General features: G+C 39.9%; 1 protein-coding gene across 1 annotated transcript in view; it reads left to right on the plus strand.

Annotated features, from left to right (window-relative positions):
- The first annotated feature begins 5,227 nt into the window (after positions 1–5,227).
- Positions 5,228–25,007, plus strand: part of ptprdb (protein tyrosine phosphatase receptor type Db) — a 227,288-nt gene continuing 207,508 nt past the window's right edge. The window contains exons 1-3 of the mRNA XM_088004866.1: positions 5,228–5,635; positions 6,964–7,062; positions 7,211–7,327. The gene's annotated coding sequence lies outside the window, so the exon portion shown is untranslated. The remainder of the gene's footprint in view (positions 5,636–6,963; positions 7,063–7,210; positions 7,328–25,007) is intronic.

Raw genomic sequence — 25,007 nt, forward strand, 5'->3', positions numbered from 1 at the left:
CCCCCGTTCCCTGTGATTTTTGTAAGTTCATTATTCTTATTAAATATTCCTAATCTACAAGCTGCTGCTACCTCTCTGCATTTGGGTCTACCAATAACCACTACATACCTTGACAATGGCTTAATAATATGAATCATTATTTTGGTGAGGCATTTTTAATTAATCCCAAAATTTTATTTTTTTTATCCCAAAGCATCTTTCCAATAAAGTCAGCTTTTCAGGGGTGTTTCTAAATAGGGAGACCAAACTGTTGATACCTTGCCATCACATTAAAAAAAGAGCAATAATGTGAAAATGATGTATGTAGTTTAAATTAAATCAGTAAAACTCAAAATATCATCAAAAAAAAATTTTTAACCTTCACAAAGTCTTGACATTTAGTTGGATTCTGCAAGCTTTTTACTCTGTATGCTGTGTTAAAATAATCTGAATGCCTCAATTTTTTTTAACCAGCACAAACTGACCTTAGGGCTTGTGGTTCCAAGCCTGCGATATAGATCTAAGCCAAACCTGTTGAGCTAAATCAAATCAGGCTTTAGCTGACCCATTTCTGACCCTCTGCTCGGTTTAGAAATTGGGTTGTTTTTACCCAAAAAGTTTTTACAGTGTAAAACTAGAAAATGGGCCTGTGTTAATGCTGCCAAATTAACAATTTGTTCTATACAGGCTTAGTTAAGCCTAGACTTTCTTTCTTGTTCTTTGCTTTTAGATTTTTTTTTTTTTTTTTTTTTTTTCTTCAGGTTGAAGCTATGCCCCGTTGTTGACAGGGTATTTTTCTGTTATGCTGCTGATAGCTACATTCACTTTGTCGACCAATCACTATTCCTGGCTGCCACTTGTTTGAGTATAGACTGTAATTTTGTCAAAAAAAAATGAATCCATGTGGTTGTTTATTCTGCTCCCTCTTCCTCTGGCAAGCTTAGCTGCAAAAGGGTGATTCATGAAAGAGAACTAAGACTGGCAGATGGATACAGATATGACAGAGGCTGTGTAGCAATAAGATTCATCACCTCTAAATCCAGGTTTAGACCTAAATCTACTCAAGGCTTCATTCCCAGAGTGTCTTAAATAAACGGCTCTGGAGCCTACGCAGCTTTCATGAGGAAAAAAGTGGGCTCTGCTCTTTAAATCAGGGGGTAAAAGCTTTATAATATGCTCTTCTGCCCTCCTATCTGAGTCCTCCCTTCTGCCCTTTCAAGGTGAAATGAAAATGACCTGATTGATTTATTATCAGAATGACTAGCTGACACACTGCGACTGTTTTCTGCTTTACTTCAACCAGTTTCACATGTTTAACAATAGATTTTGAAAGGCCCAAAATTAGAAACACGGATCAATATTTCAATGCACAGATCACAAAAAGACACTTAGAAACAAAGCCAATCCACAAACACAGGGAGATACACAAAGTTGCACAAGTGCAAATCTGACACACACACACACACACGCACATTTCATCCCACATGCTCTGTAAATAGAGAGCAGGATGTTGCAGACATTTGGGTGCATGGACAAACAAGCAGTGTTCCTTGTGAGAGAACGGGAGAGAGAGAAAAAGCAAGCACGGAAAGACGAATGAGAGGTAGAGGCACAGAGAGACACACGGGAGAAGAAAACTGGGGGTAGGTGGACAGATGAAGTGGTGACTCAGGAATGTGATATGAAAAGAAAAGATTCAGCACTTGGAATGATTCTCCTCTTCCTCCTCCCATCTCAGACAGAGAAGGAGTGGTGGGTTTCCGCTATTTTTTACCTACTGTATCCTTCTAATCTTATCTCCTGCACATCCTACAATACTTTTCCGTTACCCCCCACATCTGCCACTCTTGCCTTGTGAATAGCAGCCATCACAATTAAAAAGGAGACATGAGTCAATAAAGGAGTATTTAGAGGCTGCCAGGCCAACTCTCTACACAAAATGCATCTTTTAAAGGGAGAAAAGTTGTATAAACGATCCCTTTGTATAAGTGTATGTAATTGCTTATTTTGAATTAACCGTGCTTAACCACAGTTTTTGTAAAGCTGATTACAATTTCACAGTCAATGTCCACAGATGGAGGAAACATGGCGCATTGGTGAACCTTCCCAGAGTTTGTGGATCATCCTGGGCCCCCTATCAGATATGGGACCTACTTCCCCCGGTCACAATCCCCTTCCTAGGCTGGTGCCTGTGCCCACCTGAGCGTTGATGTCTCTCTGTGTCTGAGTACTCGGGTATGTATCGGTTCACTCTGGTGACTGTCGGGTGCCCTGGCTCTGTCGGCCTCTGCTGTGGGGTTGTGTACCCTCAGGGCTCGGGTCTCTGTATCCTTGATTAGATCATAGTTGGTTGTCGGTGCTTCTGCACTGTGGCTACTGGGGGTCACCTCCTCCGTTTCTCTCTGGGAACGGGGTTCTAATGAGACAGAAAAGGAACTTTTTGGAAAATGTGCATCCCTTGCATTTGGGACAGCAAGCACTCATAGCATTTCAGAAAAAGAGTGTTATACCTCCTGTCCATTGGTGTGGTGGAGGAAGTGTGTTGGTCTCAAGTTGCTTTTCTATTTCAGCTTGTTAGAATTAACTAAACCATAAATTCGACTCTCTACTAAAAAACCCTGAAGCATTTTATCCACCAATCAGTTTGTAACCTGAAGCTCAGCAGGACAATGCTCCAAAGCACACCAGCCAGTGTGTGTTTGAATGGGTGGGTGGGGGGCGGGGGGAGCAAAATGGAAGTTTTGCAGTGGCCTATTCAAAGCCACAAATATAAAATCTGATTAGAATTTTGTTGCATGACCTCAACAGGCTATGTGGCTGAATAGAAATGATTCTGCAGAATAGTGTAAAAAAAATCCTCTAAAAAGACTTAAAAAAATGAATTGCGTTGGAAATGCTTGATGGCAGTTGTTGCTATGAAAAGTTTTAAACCAGTATTTAAGTTTAGGGGCAATTACTTTATCACATACGTCCAGGGTGGTTTGGTCAGTTGATTTTACTTGAGAACTGCTTTCAGTTTTTTACTTTTGTTTCCTGTCAGCATGGCCGCCTTAATGCACTGGCTTAGCTGGACTGAATCCCAGGGGCCTACAATTTTCACTACCCTATCATTTAGGGTAAAAAAAAAAAACACAATAAAAGAAAAATCTTTGCTTTATAACTTGCCAGGTTTTCTGTCAACAATCCTTATGTGGTTTAATGGTTAATACGCTCATGCTTACTGCTGCTAGTAAGAAGTCTACAGTATGTGGCTGTAATTGTCGCTCTCTAAAATGCCTTACAAGGTATTCATACCACTCTAACTTTTTATCATGTTACCTAGACTTCAATATATTTTATTGACAGTTGTTTTCTGGCCCTCTGATAAAACCTGTTCTGGAATTATGGCTATGTCTAGCGTTGCAGAGATACAAACTGTAGGTTTTCATTATTTTTCTTTGTAATATATGTGAAGCACATTAAGGCTGGATGAAGAGCGTACATGAACAGTGACTCATGAACAAAATGGTCTGGACGGTACCCTTCTAAGACATGGGCAAACTCTGATATTTGTCTGTCACACATAATGTTTTTCAAGAAAATTTGATTGAAACTATGCACACGTTTGTGTTTACCTATCACATAGAATCACAAAATACTCTGAAGATTTTGTTTGCATTTTGACAAAACGTATACATAATAAATTAGCAGACGAATGTCATGGTAAAAACATCTACTTCAGGTCTCAAATATGAGTAAATTATAATTAATAGCCATGAACTTTTGTTTTATTTAAAGTTACAAGTTTAACCCGTGTTGTTTTCAGGAGTGTAAAGTATTTGTATTATGTCAGACTAACCTCTGCCAAATGAATAAACTCTGTTTCTGCATGAAAGTATTAACTGCAGAATTTTTGTGGAATGTTAGATCTGTTTTATCAGTGAAATAAATGTTTTAAAAGATCACCACAAGTGCTGTATGTCACAGGAACAAACCCTGAGGTGTAATAGATCTAACATATAGCTAGGAATAAAAGTCCAATATTTTCTTTGGATGTCTGAATACATCAAAACCTTTAGGAGCATAAGGTTAAAACCTTGTTTTTCTTCCTTATTAAGTGTTGACTTCAGCTCAAACCTTCGACTATAATGAGGTAAAGCTTCTGGGAGGGCTTGTGGATATATTTTGCCAACAGGCTCCTCTCACAGAACCAGGACAAGTATTCTAATATTGTATTCTAATAATACAAAAAACCCATCATATCATTTAAAGAACTGAGCGTCATACCTATAGTTGCCATTTGGTCCAAACATTTTGCATCTCTAAACAAGACTATTTGGTACCAATGTTCTTAACAGCCAAAGAGTTTATTTTTATTGTTAATTACCGTATTTTCCGCACTATAAGGCGCACCTAAAAACCTTCAATTTCCTCAAAAGGCGACAGTGCGCCTTATAATCTGGTGTGCCTTATATATGGGCCAATATTGAGCCACAACAGGTCTAGCAACTACGGTAAGCAGCCGCCCACTTAATTTTCGCGTAGAAGAAGAAGCGTGCGGTGCATGCTGGGATAGTTGTCAGAACGCTGGTTTGTTAATAAAGTTTGACTAGGTTTTAAAAGATTTTTTACAAAGAAGTCTGACAAGGTTGGAAAGCACCGCCACCCTCTTTTGTTCCGATACCACTAAATAAATGTGCAGCCAACTGCCTTCAGATGAACCCTAATCAGTTGGTTATACTTTAACCTCTGAATGAATTCAGCTGTTCTGTAAAGGCCTCAGTGGTTTGTTAGAGATCATTACTGAACAAATGTCGTGATGATCAAGGAATATAGCAGACAGGTGAGCAAGAGTTTTAAAAAACGAAGAGTTAAAAAATGGAAAGAATATCACAAGCTTTAAGCATCTTTCAGGATACTGCTATATCATTTGAAAATGGAAGGCACATGGCACCAGTTTGCACCTACCATCACTTGGTTGTTGCACTAAGCTGACAGGTAAGATAAGGTAGACATCAGACAGAGAATCAGCGAAGATGCCCATGGTAATTGTGAAAGATCTCCAGGGATCCAAAGCACATATCAAAAAACATGTCTAGACGAAAAGTATGAATCATTCACTCCAGAAATGTGGCCTTTATGGAGAAGTGGCAAAATGAAAGCCACTGCTGAAAGAAGCATCATGAAGATGGGATGCTTCTTCTCATAGCACAAAGGGGGGTTGGTCAGAGGCAATGGATAAAGCTAAATGCAGGTTTAAGGTGTTGGGATCATTGATCATTTGGGTTTGTAGTTTAGTTTATCTGCTTTCCTTTTTCTTATTAAACCAGCTTTGGTTCTGTTTTAATTTAGGTCAGTTCTTCCTTAGTTTTTCTAGTTAGATTAGGTTTATTTATTCTTGGTGTTTATTTATTCTTTGTTAAAGTTAGATTAGTCTTCATAGTTCTTCTGTTTGTTTACTCTCCCTTGCCCCCTTGTGCTATCCTCTCTTTCCTCAGTTTGCTTTCTGCTGCCTCCTCTCACACCTGTAACTTGTTAGCCAATCAGCATTAACTCTCCCAGTATTTAACTACTTCTCACCTCACCCACTCCTCTGGTTCCTCCTGTACTTCTCCACTCCTCCATGTACCCTGTTCCTGTTTGTTCCCTGCTCGTGCTCCATATTACCTACCTGTTTGTAAGTTCTTATTTATTTATTATTTACTTTCTTGATTAAATACTCACCACCAACTCGTCGCCTCAGTCTCCTCTGCATCTTTATTCCAGCTACATGACAAATGTGTGTTTATTTCCATTACAGATTTTCCACATACATTGAATAAAAACATAAAACATTTAAGATTGGAATAATACATCAGACCAACAAGAAAACATTTTTAAAGATGGAAATATTGGCTTAGTGAAAGTATATTTGTTGCATAATAATTTTCAAAAGATACATTTGAGATGACACATGGAAGGTGTCATCTCAAATGTCACCTGCAAACTGAAACTGGTTTAAGCTCCTGCAGAGCTGGCTGAATAAAACAATGGAAAATATGACTTTACACTGCACAAAATTAGGTTAATATGAACATTTTAAGGAAATGTATTTTTAAGTATAAGGACATACATTTCTCCTTATGATCATTAAGGGGCAATCACTATATTAAGTTCTTACTATAAATACTAAGCCCAGCAGAGGTGTACTGCTTTAAAAATGCCAGCCCACATTTCAAAATAGGCTCATTCTTGATGAACTGATTGCACAGATGAAGCTTTGAAGTATCCTTTTTGCCCTAAGCATCTTTAAACAAAGTGATAAAATAGTTGTTGAAAAGATTGAATTTTCAGCACTCATCTCACTCATTCCTCCTGCTGGTGGCCCAATGGATTGTGGAATACCTTGCTGGCTCCAATATCACATCATTCCGTTTCATATCACTTCAAATTAACTAAAAAATTTTAAAAAGTGACCTCAAAATGCGCTCAACTTTGTAAATTAAGTGCTTTAAAATATAAGTTTAAGTTTTACTTATTTTGATTAAAGTCAATATCGTAACTTCACAATACACCTAAAAGTTAAATTTAATCGAGTGTTTGCAAAACCTTGATCAAAGTCGACTTTTAGTCACTTAGCAAATCAATGCAAAGCTACAGTTTACAGGTAATGTTCTTCTGTTCGGTTCTGAATATCCTGCTGCCTTTTGAGTGCTTCGTTTTCATATGAAGTTGACTGGAGGCTGCAGACTATTCGTTTTACAAGTCAGTGTAAGAGGATTCAGAGTCATGCTCTGTTCGGACATTTGGGGCGGGGGGCTGGTGGGGTTCATATGATGTTCTGTGTTCGCATTCTGACCCACTTGTGCAACTTTTAAGGGGGTTGTTAAAATCAACGGCTCGTCTCCCTCTTCTGCCCCTCAACTTCAGTGTGTAGCTCCTGCATTTCTCACTTCCTCTCTCTCTCTCTGTATCTCTCTCTCTCCCTTTCTCTCCTCCGTCGCTTATCTCTGCGCGCATCGTCAGCACTAGTTTGGAGTCAAATCTGACAACCGCCGCCTTTGCCCGCTCCTTCCTCCGGCTCTCCTAATACTCTCCGGCGGCTGTCCCGGCTCCTTTAAAGGGGTAAATCAACTATTTATTTAGCTAAAAACACGTGTAAACATTGATATTTTCTTTCTTTTTCCCCCCCCAAAGAGTCTAGCTGACCTCGATTGCCTACTCTGTGCCGTGCTTTCTCTCAGATGATGTCTTACCTTGTTTCTCCTCCTAGCTCTCACAGTCGGGACCGTGGGACCGCATCCGACCGCTGTGTTCAACTTGAGGCGAAGAAAGACACGGGAAACTCCTCGGGATTCTCCGTACATCGAGCGCTCATCTGGATTTTGTGGTGAGCTCACTTAGTTACATTAAAAAAATCATTGCATTTCTTTTAATAGTGAATACTATCCAAAGCGCTGCATCTGTTGTGCTGATCCGATAAGAACCCAGGGTGTGCAAGCCAAATTATTCAAGTGCATTTTTTATTATTATTTTTTTCTTTTAATTGGCCAACTCTTTGTTGTTTTTTGCATGCACAAAAGCAGAAACGTCGCAGCACTGCTTGTTCGCTTCTTTCGGAACCCCCCCTCCTCTCCTTTTTTTTTTTTTTTTTGTAACGTACCCCACTTAGTTCCCGCTTATTGTGCTTGTGAATTAAACGTGGCCACTTGTGACAATTTAGCTGTCAGTATTCCTATCACGAAGCGCGCTGAGAGTCAAATAATACCGTCCGGAGTGTGGGAGAACAGGAGGGAGATTAGGGTGAGAGGAAAGAAGACTGTGAGAAGAAACATTTGCGGGATCCCTCAGGGAAGCGCTGCTTTCTTTCTTCCCTTTATTGGGAGGATTTTTATTAGTCTTTAATGCCTCTACAATGATCATATTATCTAATACGGTTTTGCAGGCTCTTTTTAAGATGTGCTTATTGTCAGTGCCATTACTGCTCATTATATGTGGTGACACACTCCCGGCTGTGCTGTAAGAAGGCATCTACTGGGCCATTTGCTGCTTTTTTTTATTGTCCTGTTTATCAATTAAACTTGTCTCTAATGGAGATCTCACACTTCCTCCAACATAAAACATTACTCTCCCACACACCATCCGTTAGCATCTCACCTCCCACATAGCCACACTTGCTGTCCACAGCCGATTATCTGGTTACATGCCACCATTTGAGCTAATAGAGTCCTTACTTAATGTGATGACTTCTCAATCAGAGGCGGCCGAGCACAGCTGAGGGCCGCTTAAAGGTTCATAAGCGGTGTCATCAAGGGCAGATCAAGAGGCCAGTGAAGACCAGACAAAGTGCCCCGTGGAGGTTGTCTGAGTAATTTGCTGATTCGTTTTATTGCTTAATTACAGTCTGGGGCTGTCACTGTATGTGGGGGTATATGTGTGTGTGTGTGTGTGTGTCTTTTTAGTGTGCCTGTGTGGGTGTGTGAGACGGCTTTGCTCGCTCATGTGTGTGCAAGTAAAGAATGAGGGAGCAAAAAGAGAAAAAGAACAGAGAGAGATTATGCTAACTCAAAGTTTCGGAAGAAAAGGATGAGGGGGGGGTTACTTTAGTAAGCAGTTTTTCCCAGTCACATTCTGTCACAGTCTGCAGGAACACAAACATTCCTGTAGACTTTAAAATACTAAAGAGAAGAGGATTAAAACTTCCAGTGTCGTAGTTTTGAAAAGTTACATTTTCAAAACTGCTAAAATTATCCTTCGTGCTGGTCCTGCACTTCTAATAAGATCCCAGAAAAAGTTCTGGCTGGATGAAGCTTAGGTTGGCACAGCAGTGCCTCTCCCTGACTTGTTTCTGTGCACTGCCCACAATTCTCTACAACCATGCATGCTGTAGTAGTAGGTGGTCATAGCAGTAACATCATTTATAGAACTTGGAATGAGCACATCATTTGTGATGGATAAGGCAGATAAGGCAGGCAAAACAGTCTTCATTTTTCCCGGCAACAAGAAGGGAATGCGGTCTCCTTATTGACTACAAATGCATAAAAGCAATATAGAACTGTCTTTGTGACATTGTATGTTACAATCTGTACACACACACCTTTTATAATGCTGCTCTGGACAATATCAAAATCCACCACTGAGTCCATTCAATAGGCTTGAATACCAAGGCTACACCTACATAGGGCCGCTGCCCAGAAGTTGCTGGTATTTTTGGATGTTAGACTGGGGAATCATTCCATGTTTAAATGAGATTGCATAGACACCTTACCTGCACTGTAGTTGTCATGCCAGGACACTATGTGGTGCTGTAGTTTTAGAATATTGTTGAAATGCACATGTGCTTTTGACCCTTAGCTTCCACCGTACTAGCTTCTACCTCATTTAGAAAACAGTAACCAATCTCAGATAAACGAAGTGCTCATGTAACACACCTATATATTTTGTTTCAGGAGTTGTACTAAACTGAACAGTTTGAGAAGCAACACAGTGCAATGCTATCCTCCATTGTTTTTGTTATCTGCTCATGCATGTGGAGAACAGTCCCTGCAGCCATATGTTCTGCACATGTGCACTTTCACACCTATTGAGAACTTCACATACTCCACAGAGGATGTTCCTGAAAAGTTCACTCAATAACTGCTGTCAGAAATTGATCTTTGGAGAACAACAACTATACTATGGTTTCACTGTGTTAATAGGTCCTAAATGACACTCGAAATACAACTATTGCTTTTCACTGAGGTAATATTTTTCACACTGAATTTGTGATGACTAAACTTCACTACTGAGTGAATTTCTTAGCAGTTTTATAAAAAAAAAAAAAAAATCTATTTGCCTTGCTATCCAGGAGAAGCTAAGCGAAACATAGACTGTTAATTTCAATATGGTAGGTAATTGGTACATTAATTAGCACTTTATGCTTTATTGGGCATAATTCCAACAGCTAGATGGCAGCAAAGTGTTTCCAATTTCATGCTTAGTAAATGTAGAAGATGCATCAACAGAGATTAGTTGAATACAAACATCACCCTGACTTTATTAAGACCAGAAGCAAGTTGAGGCAAGTCCACTGCATTACATGGGGATGTCTTTTGTTTACATTGTCTTAACCTATCAACATTAATGACAGATTAAAACACACAAAAATCATTTCCTCATATTTCAGCCTGTTTGAAATTTAAGGCAGCACTTAGGCTAATGTAAGACATATATAGAAAATATGTAAAAAAAATAAAAATATCTCTGATGTGTTTTCCAGCATAGATAACAGAATAGTGAGCTAATAAGAGGTTGAAACTGTGAAACCAGAATTTTCTCCAGCTGTATGGAGTAATTGCATTATTACCACCTCACCTGTTGTTGCACACTGCTGATCAGATCATTGATGAAGTCTGCTGGGGTTTTTTCTTACCTACATAAAAAGCCTAGTTAAATTCCTTGAAAATATTTCTCAACTGAATACAGACAGTCAGGTTGTGAAAACTTAACCCTCTGACATTATTGCAAATCTGCCTTGCCTGCAGTAGGCAAGGCATGCAGCTCAAGTTGAATAATGCCACAGTATCACTTAACTACTCATCTGTTTCTGTAATACACACAATTTGACATCAGACTAGGCCAACTTGCCAGTTTTTTATGCATGTCAATGCCTTGCATTTAAACCTTAAAATGCTCCACTGCTCCTAGATTTCTGTAAGTTGCATGCAAATTCCACATCAATAAGCCAATAATATAATCATTTCATCCCAAACTACACTATACAGACACTATGTCTGCGCCGATGAAGATCAGTTCACTTCCATATGCAAACTGCATATGGAACATCAGCAGCAACATGCATACGTCATATACATGACTGAACTTATTGTTCCACAGAATGCTCCTCATTTCCTTAAGCTTAGCATACATTTATTCATACGCATGAATACATGACAGGATAGTTTGATTACAACTTGCAGGGGAGCCACTCGTCATTCTGACGGGAAACACTGTTGAAAATAATACTGACAAGCAATCACATAATTCTTGTTTTAAATTTTTGTGTTAAAACTGTAATATCGTAAACCCATAGCATCTTTATTGATTTCTTCATGGCGGCCCATGCCAGGTAACAAGACTGCTCAAGTAAGACTCAAATTTTGGCAATTCTCTGCTAAGGCGACATGTCTGAAAAATGTTGGACAACAGTTGAGTTTCTGCTGTTTTGTGTCTCTGTTAAGCTTGTGGGGGGAAAAAAATGAAATGAAATATGTGAAGAGATGATATGTCTCAAGCAGGCATCGTAATGAATGAAAGAAAACTCATTTTTATTGGAAAGTGTCCGGCCTCTTCACTCCTCAATTTACCTCCAGCACTCTGTTTAGATGAATTTCAGTCAGGGAATCCGCACAGATGTTTCACCAGAGAATTTGAGCCTCGTCGTGTAGACTTGGCCGTGCAATCATGCTATGAACCAATCAGTTAGTTTCGGTACATCCCATCGGTTTTTCTTGTCAGGTGAAAAATGAGATGTATCTTCCGACGATGAGCTGATGTGGTGTCACTGATGGCTGTGCAGGTGATTATGATGACAGGTTTGGTATTGGTCCCCATAATGACAGCTGCAAAACTGATTATCTGAATAGTACCCATGCTGAGATGTTTAATTATCTGGCAGATTAAAGGAATGGACTTCTGCACTTAGGAAAGCTGTTGTCTGTGTTGAGGTGTGATTAGCATTTCAGGGCCACTGTTTCAGACCACTTGTGCAGAAAACCCACTTCAGGTCAACATCGTTGATTTTGAGTCCCTTAAGGAGCTTGTCTCTTTTTGAGTAACACCATGAACCCGTGTCCAAGATACGAAGAATCACTAAATGATTTGATCAATGTAAAAAATAATCTACAAAACTATAACCTCCAAACGCCAAACATCTTTGGGTGAGGAGTTTAAAACTTTAAAGCACAAGATGTCCCAAAACATTCCCATATTAGACGTCCTCTGCTTTCCGTCTAAACTTAAAAAATACTTAGTTACTAGGGATGTAATAATACAACACCACAATATTTTTCAACAAAGAGAAATCAGTGTTTCTGACTGTTATCCACTTGCTGTTTGCATAATGAGCTCATGGGCGTAGGTTTGGGTAGGGACGGTAGGGACATGTCCCGACCAATATTCACGGGATATGAAAAAGTCCCGACCAATTTTTGCCATATTGGCTCAAAGAACGTGGATCTACGATCTTTGATTAGCAGCAACAGGCGGTGCGCGGAAAGGAAGCTTCTTAGTTTGACATTTATTATGAGCCTCCGAGACCGTGTCGGAACGGTGCTGTCGGGGGGAGGGTGGGGGGGGAGGGGGAGTCAGTTGAATCGTCGGACGTTCTTTGATTAGCTGCAAAAGGCGGCGGCTAGCTGGGCACACGCGTCTCCTTCTGAGTCTCGAGACCATGTCGCCACCAAAAAAGAAAAGGACAGACATTAGAAGTTATTTCGCTACGTCGGCTGTAAGTACAGTGAGTGGACCCATAAGTTAGATATCTATCACGCAACGCATTTGTTGTAAAGTCCGGTGTTTAGTAAGGTCAGCACTGAATGTGAGGTAGAATAGGTTGAGGTTAATTATGTAATATTTTTTCTTTTTTATTTTATTATTGATTTCTTCTTATCTGCAATTGTGTTTGCTGTATCCAGAGGATATTTCTTTTGATCTTACTTGTAACGTTTGCTGAATTTTGTAAAGGAAAAAGTAAAGTGTTCTTGAACTGATCTGCTGAGTATGACTGTATCTGGTTGTATACACAAGATGTATGATATGGTTATGGTTGGGGGGAGGGGGTTATTAAGCCAATGTGGTTTCCCCCCCTTCTCAAAAATGTTCGGTGCTCTTGGGCATTTCACTGTGGGGGGGGTGTCAAGGTCCCCACCAAAACTTAGACCGAACCTACGCCCTTGAATGAGCTATTATGAATTATCTAAAGGTGTGCACTTTCGACTGCTGTATTAGCTTGTGTTGATGTTTTCAGCTAATACAGACTTCTCAACCGACTGGACAACAACACCTTAGGACAAAACTACTGAAAAGGCCCCATAACATTGCTGGTTTCTCCCCAGTGGTTTAAAACAAGTTGACAGAACTTCAGACAAGAACTGAACAATTTGCGAGCACTGTGAGAAAAGCTGGGCAGGCTAATTGTTTGCCTCTAACTCTGCTGAAGATGGCATCTGCTTTGAAATTTCCTGTCAATGCTAAAATGAAGAGCTTTTTCATCAATCAATCAAATTTTATTTGTATAGCACATTTCAGCAGCAAGGCATTTCAAAGTGCTTTACATAATTAAAATTAAAAACAGCATGTGAGAAAGAGATTTAAAAAACATAATTAAAACGTAAACAGTGAGAAAGAGAAAAAAGAAGCTGTAGAACTTTAGTTGAGACGCCATCAACTGGCACTCCAACCCTTTGGACTTTAGTCAAAACGCCGTTTGACCAGGACTCTAACCTTTCGGATTTTAGTCAAAATGCTGTTTGACAAGGACTCTAACCTTTCGGAATTTAGTTAAAATGCTGTTTGACAAGGACTCTAACCTTTCGGAATTTAGTCAAGACGCCGTTTGACAAGGACTCTAACCTTTCGGAATTTAGTCAAGACGCCGTTTGACAAGGACTCTAACCTCTCGGAATTTAGTCAAGATGCCGTTTGACAAGGACTCTAACCTCTCGGAATTTAGTCAAGACGCCGTTGACAAGGACTCTAACCTTTCGGAATTTAGTCAAGACGCCGTTTGACAAGGACTCTAACCTCTCGGAATTTAGTCAAAACGCCATTTTCATGAGTAGCATTAGATCATCTCTCGTTCAAAATCTGAAATACTTGGATTAATTCTATGATGAACATATTCCTCGAACACAGATTATTGAAAGTTGTTTTGGTTGAGAAAATATAAAATGGAGAATTTTCTTATTGTTTTTTTGGCTTCAGGATTGTGATGAACACTTTAAAAAGAGAAATTCATAGTTTTCCCAAATGATTGCTAAAATCATCTTGTCTCATTCTTATGAATTTAATATGTTTGTACTTATTTCATGAGGATGATTTTTCATTGGTCTCTTCATTTTCACAATTTCTCACTTCTAAGCTCTCTAGTCCAATTAACATATCTAAATGCATATTCACACATGAATTTCTTTCCAGGAATCAATGACATCACATTGTTAATGAGAAAAAGAAACTGCTCTGATGTTCACCTATCCTATATCAAAGGCAATTGTACTATAAAATCTACCATAGTTCCACACTCCTTAAGATAAATATAGTGGGAAAAAAAAATCTGCTGAAACTGCTGAAGCTCTTGAACACTTGGGTCCGAGTGCTGCAGCTGCAGCTTTATCCCTCCATCTGACATAAGGCATAGATAACGCACTGGCTAAGCAGAGAGGTAGCACTGAAACAGCAGAGCCAGTTTTTCTCTGGAGATAGCTATAGGCGCAAATTAGTGAAGGCAAATAAACAAGAAGGGATGAAAACCCTGTCAGATTCCCTGGCACCAGCCATGGGTAGCATTAATTTCCATGTCAAAATGCAGTTTAAGCCAATGTTAATTATGCTGGTCATTTTTACCTTTTGTTTGACATGTTGTCTAGACTGGAGCATAATTATTTTTTTAAAGGTTTTCATGGTTCCAGCAGCCTTTATTCATTAGTAGTTTTTGATTTTCTTACCTAAATATAAATATACTGATGGAGACAATTGATGATTTCATTTATTTTGGAAAAAAAAAAAAAAAAAAAGCTATTAAAAGCAACCTGGCCTTGTGTGTAAAAAATAGTTGCTCTCTAAACCTAGCTACTACTACTCATAAAAACCATTAAGCAATTGCGATATCCTGCAATATTTTACAGTATTTAACATCATCCTAGAGGAGTTTTGGGCTGTTTTTCTTTGTAGAATAGTTTCGTTATAGTCGTTAAGAGTCAGGTTTAGAGCTTAAATAGGCCATTCCAAAACCTATTCAGAGGATGATTTGCTGATGTGTTTTATATTGTTGTCCTGCTACATTAGTGAGCTTGGGCTTAATGTTACAAACTGATGGCCAGAGAATTTTCTAAAGGATTTTCTGGGAGAGAGCAGAATTCAAAAGTCCGGACTCTGAAGCACCAAATAAGCCTTAATCCTTCCCTCTACCACCACCGTGTTTGACTTCCTAAAAGTCCGTCAACATGATATTTTCCCAATTGTCTTTGATATCTTGAAGTAATAATGGTAGACCAACCATTCTTGCGAGGGAAAGTCTTCTTCATTTGTGGACAATGGCTGTTTCTGTGGTCTGCAGGATTCTTAAAAGTTTTAGAAATGGCGTTTTTGTCCTTTACAGACTGAATGCTGCCCATAACTTTCTTTGGTCCGGTCTGCATTTTTTTTTAAGATCAGGGCTTGATGTACATAGTAAAAGTGTACCAAAAAATGTGGTTGATCATAGCTAATATATTTGACAAAGGGGGGATACTTACTTTTTTTTGCATCTAGGTGTTGTTTTATTTGGATAGCTGTTCTATTTCATAAACTGAAACCATAATTTAAAAACGGCATTCTGTATTTATTTTTTTAAAAATGTTTGTCTAATATAAAATTTTGTTTAATTTGAAACTAATTTTACAAAAAAACAATTTAAAACAATAAATTTGTAAAGGGCAAATACTTTAGAGCCCAGTGTACTGTAAAAAGTGACATATCTTACTGTCTAAATTCTATAGCTTGAACATATCATTATATAAAGCCATAAATGATGCGTATCTCAAGCCTGGAAGGCTTTAAGACACTTTGTGTTTATTTTTCTCTCTGGCAGGTGCATGACGTCATTGTGATAATGATGTTACAGTGCTGCAGTCAGGAATAGGGTGCTGCTACGTCTTACATCAGAATAAGATTAAAAGCTCTTTCTTTTCGTGAGTGCTCCTCATTCTGTCAGCTTTGTTGCTAGAACAGACGCAAACACCTGCTTAAAGAGCTTCTGCGAGATGTAGACAAGTTGAGTGTCTTTTACTTGATGGAAGAGCTGTAATTGTATTAAGTGTTTTTGTTAAGACGGTGGGTTGGTACGGGCACAGTCATATAAGAACCTGACAATCCATGCAAAATGGTCGCGACATTACAAACAATTGCAGATTTAATTTTTTTTTCCCAATGTGCCAGATTGTGACTTTTGTTTTTCCTTTTTCCCCCAGTTGTTTGTTCTAAAAGATGCACATCAGATAAAATATAAAACACGCTTACATGTACTCGCTCACATAGCACAGGCAGATGAGACAAATGAAGCATCTCAAAGACACAGAGGTAAAGTCCTGGTTGCTAACGCAATTAGTCAAAAACCTTATTGCGTCTTGCAGCTATCCTCCCATTCTGTCAAACAGTACATGGCCTCGGGTTTAAAAATAGCTGAGCACAAACACAGTTTTAGCAGGGACAGCCCCGGTGTGCTGGCGCCAAACCAAAGAGGTGGTGATAACAAGGTTGAAGTTAGTTGGGATTTTTGCTGCACCCCAAACCTCCTCGCACCCTTTTTCTAAATCTGATTCATCCTCAAATGAAATGTTTTTTCCAAGAGTGTGTTTAAAAAAACACACACACACGCACGCACACACACACACTTTTCCCTCTGTTTTCTTCTTCTCCTGCCAGATACAGTTGAGCTATCCCCTTCTGAGAACACACACACACACACATACACACATACCCACCCACCCCTCTAATACTCTCATACACTCACACACTTTCTGCTTCACACCCCTCGTTCTCTCACATCTCTCTCCTCCCTTGGCACCTCGATGTGTTTCTCTTTAATTGAGATGCATTTCAATGTGGTGCAAATTAGCTTTCTACAGCTCAAGTCCAAACTTGCAATGTATATATGTGAGTGCGGTCGCCCATGCATACGTGCATGCACGTGTGTGTGAGAGGAGAATTCCCACAGATAAAAAAGAAGGCGCTACCTTCCTGTTCGTTCCACTGCCGTGTCCTCTGATGCCTCATCTCTCCCACAAACTTATATTTTTAGCATGGTATTAATAAAAATTGGCTGCTTTGGACTCCTTTAGTGTGTGTCCTTTGGCTGGATAAATTCACTTGGCTTGCCTTGTGTGGATTTGAATTCCGATCTGAGTCTCGGAGAGATGACAATATGCTGCAGCTCATTAGGGAGAGGAATGGAAGTGAGGAGGGTCAGGAAGGTCACAAAGACATCCGTTATGCAATGCTCTCCTGACTCTTTTCTGATCTGATCTGGTGCTGTCTTCCTAACGGTTAAAGCTCACAGCTTTTGTGGTACTCTTCCGCCCAGAGCAGGTTATAGATGCTTGGCATGAAATAGCAGTTACTAATCCGTACTCTTTTGTCATAATAGGTTGCAACCTCTACCGAAACCGCAGATGTAACCTGTCACACAGGTAAAAATGTGAAAATGTAATCCACCTTCTCGCAAAAGTTGACACTTGTCGTGCCACCATCTCATTTCAACTGGCATTTACACTTGAAAATTCGGTGGCTTCTAGCAGGTAGTTAAATATGTGCATGTAAGATTTCCTTTGGGCTTGAGGTTTTATATTTGGAACATGTCAAATATAAAACTTGGCTTTTTACAGTGCAACTAGATACGAATCCAGAATTTAATGCGGCTTTCAGACAGATTCAAAATAAAATTGACACACTTTGTTTGCTTTTATCAAAGTCATCTTATGAGCAAGCTAATAATGTTTTTAAAACGTTACCTCTGAACGAGTGGCGACGGAGCTCCTTTAGCTTCCACACCATGATCTGAACTTTTCCAGACAGGATTTTTTATAAGAATTTAAAATAGCAATAGCTTACTTTAGTCATAACTTTAAAAACTAAAGGATTCCATAATATGTTATGGTTTTTACGATTGTCTCATTTTAAAATGCTCCAAAAAGCTTTGAAAATGCTCTATCCGGTGACCTATAATCAGCTGCATAAAATATTTATTGTTACTGGAAGCCTACTCTGTGTTTATGGATTTGAGTGTTAGCTTAACCAACAAGCAGTCTTTGTTAGTTTAATACATCAACACAAGAGAAGCTACTTCCCTTCTGACTTCAGAACAAGATTCTCAAACAGCATTTGTGTGCATGTCTGGAGATGATGATAATAAAACAGTGAGTTGGACAAATCTAAACTATACGGCAATTCTGTAGATGGTGCTTTTGTGCCATCTACAAAAGCTCTTGAAAACTTGAAAACTATGAAGTTTTCAAGATCTGGTTTGGCTACCAGTAATGTATAGTTACTCTGTAGTGGCTTCATTCACACTTTAGTTGGTCCTCTGGTTTTAGGTGTAGCTGATTTTTGAAGTCATTGTTGGTTATATTATAGCTCCTAATATAATAACCCACCTACGTTTTGAATGCAGAACTGAAACCATCCTTGTGGATGGTTCAAAAATGCATCCAGGGGGTTTTATTTGGTAAAACTGAGAAAATCAATGTGGGCTTCTCAATTGGCAAATCGTTTGGTGTTATGGGGCTCTTCGTGCCACTTTTTCTGTGAGAACACACATGGATGTGTGAGAGAAAGAGAGCGCAAGGAGTCATTTGGGAGAGTGATGCTGACAGTAGGGTGACCTTGGGGCTCCCAGTCTTCCTCCTGTCGATGAAAGAAATGACTTAGTGCCTCTCTTCCCGCCCATGATGGCTCATTTATTATCATTAGGCACATAGTCAAAAGATGCTGTGCAGGCCCTCAAGACGGAGCGCGGTGTGTGTTGCTGTGTATGGCTGTTTCTGATAGTGGAGCAGAGAGTGACAGACAGCAGGAAAGAAACTGAGACGGAAGCCTTATCTCATATGATAAGTGCTTCATGTCTGAGCATATGTGTTTGTCAGCCAGTGTTTGTCACAGGTGCACTCGGCTTCGCATTGGCTCGTGTTCGGAGTGTTTATCCATATTTTGACAGCCGACATGCTGCCTGTCTGCCTGCATCTGCCTGTGAGCCGCACTTCTCTGCCCGCTCTCCGCGCCTCCAGCCTAACCCTGCGTCACCTCGGCCAGCCAACTGAGCGACATCGGTGGTATATGGCTACTTCAGGGGCGGCCTCCGCGCTATCGTTTCTCAGCATGATGGATGGAGACTTCTGCAGGCCAGTCAATACCCAATCTGAGCCCCACTGTCCTGATTTAAGATACAGCAGAACCCAGGTGACACACTCAGAAGCATGCCACTTTAATCACTGAGCATCAACTCCGTGCCTCTAAGATTGGTGTGTGGATGGGGCTGCGTGCGCGTGCCTGTGTGTGTGTGCGGTTATATTATTATCTCACTCAGTCAAGCAGTGCTGTAATCACACAGCGATCGGCAAGTGCTTGCACTTCTGACAGAGTTAACATTTCTTCATAATGTAGAGGTGCTGACATAAATAACGTACGGGAGGGAAGATTTATGTTACGAGTCGCTGCAATTGTACCAGAAAACATACATTATCTAAAGGGTAATAAAATTTGCACTGAGCCGAGTGTGAGCAGAATGTTCCCATGCTGTAAATGCCTCCGACAAAACTTGTTCATGCACTTGAAATTACCTCTAAATTGGCAAAAGGTAATTCTTGTAAAGTTGGAATCATGGCAGCATTGAAGGCTGATGTCTTTATAGGACTAAAGTTGTTTTCACAATGTCTTTAGCTGTTGCAGAGACAGAAAAAAAAAATCCTTCAGTTCCAGGGCTCAGCAGATACTATCATTTGAACAATGTATCAGTTTTGGCATTTAATATGTCTGCCAGCTTATTCCAATATGTTCACCAACAGGATAATTTAATTTATTTCATTATTTAATTATTATAAAATGTAAACAAAAATACGAATTTAGTAAAATAGAATATCTTGTGGTTTTTCCAGCAAGTTGTGTCTGTCTGCGCCTATATTGATCACAAAACTGATGGAGCTGTGTAGCATGAAGTAATATTCAAAGTCTTTAGTGGCAGTATTCACCCCGATCATATAGGGTGAAATTCTTGCAACCTTGTTTTTCCTTAAGATTACATTTAAAATTGGTATATAAGTATGCACTTGCACTGGAAGATTTGTGCATCTTTATGCACAAATCCTCCAGATTTTGCACTGCCATTTCAAATTGAGACTCTAGCTGGATGATTTGAGATGGTTTAACACCACATGTTCTGCTTCCCATGTTAGAAGTTTGAACACTAGTTTGGTATGTAATATTTTCACCACAAATCAATACAAATAGAAGAACTGGATAAATCAGGCCCCTCTGTCCCATTCTCCATCATGACGCCATTCCTCCACACACATCCAGCCGGTACACACTTTGGAAATCGCTGTTCAAGAACGTGCTCAGTGTTTTTCGCATAATGTGGTGGCCTTTTATGGAGTTGGCATATTGCACATGTTGCCATGTTTTCACAGTAGTCCACAGTTTTCAAACCAAACTCTTGTTGTTTTGGCTCATTCTTGAACCAAGATAAGCCAGAATGAGCATGGAGACGCCTGGAGATTATATGTGTGAGCAGACTGGAAGTACAAGCAGCAGCAGAAGGCAAGGCAGGATGCAGGAAGCACACTGGAGGGAATACATTATTGGTGTTTTCAGATAGCACATCAAGGTTTCTAATAACCCATTTTCATAGGAAGGGTTGCGTGTCAAAATTCAGCAGTTGTGTTTCAGTAAAACTGTAGTGAACAGAGCGTTTTTTAGAGGTTATTTCAAGTGTTTGCGGATTGTAAGTTTTCGTGGGTGGTTGTGGTCCCTAAGTTTCACGAAAGGCCCACGCTTTAAAAGTGATTCTCACAGATCCTCTTTGTTCAGTCAGACACAGCTTGAGCTATTTTACATACAAGAATGGGCAAAATGTTTAGTCTACAGCCAGACACAAAACTTGAAAGACTGACGCATCTAATTGCTCTGGTGCTACACTTTTTTTTTTTTTTTTTTTTTAGATTTGTACTCTCTCAATTTTGGCCAGTCACACAGAATCCCTGCTTGTAATTTGACAAATGTGAAAAGTACAAGGATTACGAACACCTCTGCAAGGCGCTGTACATGAAACAGCAACCAGACATTACTGAAGGCATGTTCATCCACCGTGCAGGTCCACTTACATTAATCCTGTTTCAGAGAAAGAAGATGCAGGTGTGTTGTTTCAGATCATGAGTGCAGGAGAGAGCACTTTGGCGTGCATGATAATCCAGAGGAGACTGTGTCGGTATGAGTGAGCGGCTGGATATCACGGCTTCATCAGACAGTGATCTGTTTGCACTGGTTCAAATTGTTCCCCCTTGATGTGCCATAACTCTCAGCAACGTGTGCCTGCTCTCTTGTGTACACACGGACACACTTGTACACACTCGCACTCAGTCACATCCCCTCCCCTCCCAGACTGGCTGGTTCGGCTGTTAGTCTAATTTATGAGGTGCCGTTAATTTGGCCTAAACGCTCATAGCAAGACCTCCCTCCTCCTCCTCCTTATCTCTGTCTCCTCTCCCCCCCCTGCACCCCTCATCTCTCCTCCTCCTGCTCCTTCTCATCTGTCACTCGGCAGAGTAAATCAGAGGGGTGGTATTGCACAGCAGGCAATACATAGACTGGACACCTTGACTAATATACCGCTGTCCTTCTACCCTCCCTCTCTGTCTTCCGGTGTGTCTAACTCTTTCCAGCTCTTCCTTACCACAGTTTCTGTTGCCTGCCGTCTAAATCCAAGTTGGCTCTTTTCATTTCGCTCTTTTTAGATTTGTTTAATCCTAATATCTGTCTAAACTTCTTCCACCACTTATGTGCACTTCTCCTCCACCATCCGCCATCCTGTCCTCCTCCACTTTTCCTCCGCTCTCCATCTTCGCTCGGTTCGCCTCCTCCCCCATTTTCCTGTTCTCCTGTTAGGTGTAAATTTAGAACACAAGGCAAGAGGGGATGCTTTGCGTACGTGTGCTTCTCGGTGTGTCTGCGTGTGCGTGTGTGTATGTGTGTATACGTGCGGAGAGAAAACTACACATGGAAGCTTCTCAGAGTCCCCATGCAGTGCTGATGGGGCTGATTAAAAAGCCAAAGCCTTGGTTTTCATCCACTTTTTGGATTCACATTAAGTCTGATGCGCACATACATAAATACACACACACACACACAAGTTTCATAGCTCATTATCTCTCCCTTATTACTCTCCTTTGCTTCTTGTCAGTTTTTGTTTCTTGATCTCTCTGAAAACAGAAGAACGGCATTTTGATTAGTAAGAGGTATTTCCTCCTGATACAGCGGAAGTAAAAAAAAAAAAAAAACACGGTCAGGCCTCTGAGGCTCCCTCGTCACTTCACATTGTTCCCCCTAATTCCTCACACAGCGCACACCTGGGAGCGCTGCAGTGGACTGCCCAGCAATGCACCTATACATCACTGTCCGTCTTTTCTTCACCTTTCCTTATTTTCTATCTTTCACCACCTCTCTTTTTTTCATCTCCGCCCCATCTCTCACCTATGCGCTGGTTCCATCTTTGTTCTTACCTTCTCAGATTTCCCCGAGCACAGAAGGTTTAGCCGCTTCTCAATAATGTAGCAGCAGCAAGTCTCCTTTTCTCCTGCGCAGCCCCTACCCCATTTACACCATCGCCTCCTCTTCCTCCTCCTCCTCCTCCCTCCTTCCTCTCGCTGTCACTTCTCTCTTGGCGGGTTCCTAATAGTGTGCGCTTTGAGTCGCAAGATAAAGCATCCTACCTATGCTTTATCCCTCTGTGTATTATATAAATCCACCATGGTTATCATTAAGCAAGAGTATCATAAAACACTGCCTCATTCTTTGCAAAGGTCAGACTCTTTATAGCAAAGGACCGACAGTAGAGTAGATTAGCACAGAAATGTGCCAATTTGTGCTCTTTCAGATGAAACAAAAATCCTTTTTATATTCCATCTTTATTAATCTAAAATATTTATCCAGTAACCTGCGTGTAATAAAACCTCTTACCATAAAACAAAACAACTCCCCTGCTCTGCCCTCCACGTTGAAGCACCTGTGAAGGAAAAAGACAAACATCTTTGACCGAAATGCATAAAACATAAAGGCTAACGAGAGTTCCTTTTGGTACACCTAATTAGTCGTGAGTATAATAAACAAACATTTGAAATAATTAAAACGCAGTAAACACTGTCAAGTGCACCAGGTAAAATGTATTCCAAGTGCACTGAGAGGGAGTCATAATAAGCTTAAAACTAATTAATAATAACAAAATTAGCAGCTGGACGCTGTCCTAGAAGATCTTGGTAGGAGTTCTATGTTGCCCTGAAGTGAAAAACACATCCACAAACCATTGAACGCAAGTATAAGTTTAAAAACACAACAACATATACTTGGATGGAAATATTGGTAAGGTTCATGTATCGCATGCATATTGGGAGATATGTGGAAATTTACAATGTTTTGCAACATGTGTCATGTTGCCATGGCGTCTCGATCTCCAAGTTTTCATTTGTTGATCGTTTTTGTACTTGTGTTGTTGCTGATATCATATCTGTGGCATTTACTGGTGTGTACAAAGGGGAGGATCAGTACTCTGTTGTGATTCATTCTTGACATTATCTCAAAACAAGCAACAGTTGTGCATTGCCCATCAACATACTAGAAAAAAAACAAAATTCAAATCAAGATAAGAAAAAAGAACAAAAAAAAAACACACACACAAGGGCAGAGGCAAGTTCAAGGCACCGTCAGAGTTTGGAACACGACCAGAACATGTGCCAGAAGCAACGGAGCCAGAAAAAGGGTGCCAAGTCTCCTGCCGTGTCATCCACCTCAAGCATTCTGCAGACCACTGGGACTGAATCCTTATTCTCCACATCATCACGGATACAGCAGAGCATTCGCATAGCATGAGGCTGTGTGGCATCCCTGATGGTGATTGCTGGGTTGCTTCTATGGAGCATTTTTGAAGAATACATGTATTATGTGATGTTACTGTGTTGTTGGTGTCATGAACTTGGAAAGTTGACTAATAAATCCAAATTGGTTTAGCATTACAGGAGTTCGTATTTCCAGTGTTGATCATCACTATGGAGAGTGGAGAGTGCCAAATTACAATAAATGGTTATCTCACAAAATAATAATTTAAATGTCATTACTTATTAAAACTGAAATTACAGAAATAATTTAATAAATATAGAATTAATTTTATGTGCCTTAATTAAATGTATTGACTATTTAATGTTCCTATTCTGAGGCACATCATTAATCAATTTAAAACGTCAAATTCACCCATCAAACCCAGTGGGTGGGCCTAGGGCAGCTACTATGGACACCCTGACGTCTGATTGGGTGATTCAAATAGCAACTCAAAGCAAATTATTTCAAGTTTGCTATGGCTACAAAGGTAAATATCGCAGCTGGAAAGTGCAGGAATAACTCCAAAAACATAATTAAATTGTTGCCATTTATTTACCACAGAATCTGGGTGAGCTACTCTGGTTTTTATGTCCATACTTTGGTCTAATATTTCTCTGATAGGTTCACTGGAGTTAGTCAGTGGGCGGGACTTACACTGATCCTGTCTGAAGTCTGTGGCAGCCGCCTCCACGCAGGACCAGTGAACTCTCTTGTGGACTTAATAGAAATATTTTAGGCCAGACTAGAGAGGCTGGAGTTGACCTCACTCACAGTGTGTAGGAAATAAATCATGACTTATTGAAATTATATTCACACTTCCAGTGAAAATATTTACCTGAGTAGCAACAAACTTTGTAAGAAGTTGTTTTGCCTTTCAGTGTTAAGCAGCCAATTGGATGTTCAGGGTCTCCGCGGAAACTCCCCTAACCCCACCCACCGAGTTTGATGGGTGAAGTTGAAAGGTTAAATTAATTCACAATGTGCTTCGTCACAGGAATATAAAATAATTTATTAAACCATGAAATAAGTATATCTAGTTTTTAAAATGAAATCAGTACATTTAATAATTTGAGAAATGTATTCTATACTTATTAAATTATTTTTGTATTTATTTCCATTTGTAAAAAATTAATGACACATTTAAAGGGTTATAATTTTTATTAAGTGCAATTTGGCACTCTGTACTTTCCATGCGCCAC

This window comes from Poecilia mexicana, unplaced genomic scaffold (genome assembly GCF_051168715.1).
Source record: "Poecilia mexicana isolate PSO_F unplaced genomic scaffold, ASM5116871v1 scaffold_1, whole genome shotgun sequence".
Lineage (NCBI taxonomy): Eukaryota > Metazoa > Chordata > Actinopteri > Cyprinodontiformes > Poeciliidae > Poecilia > Poecilia mexicana.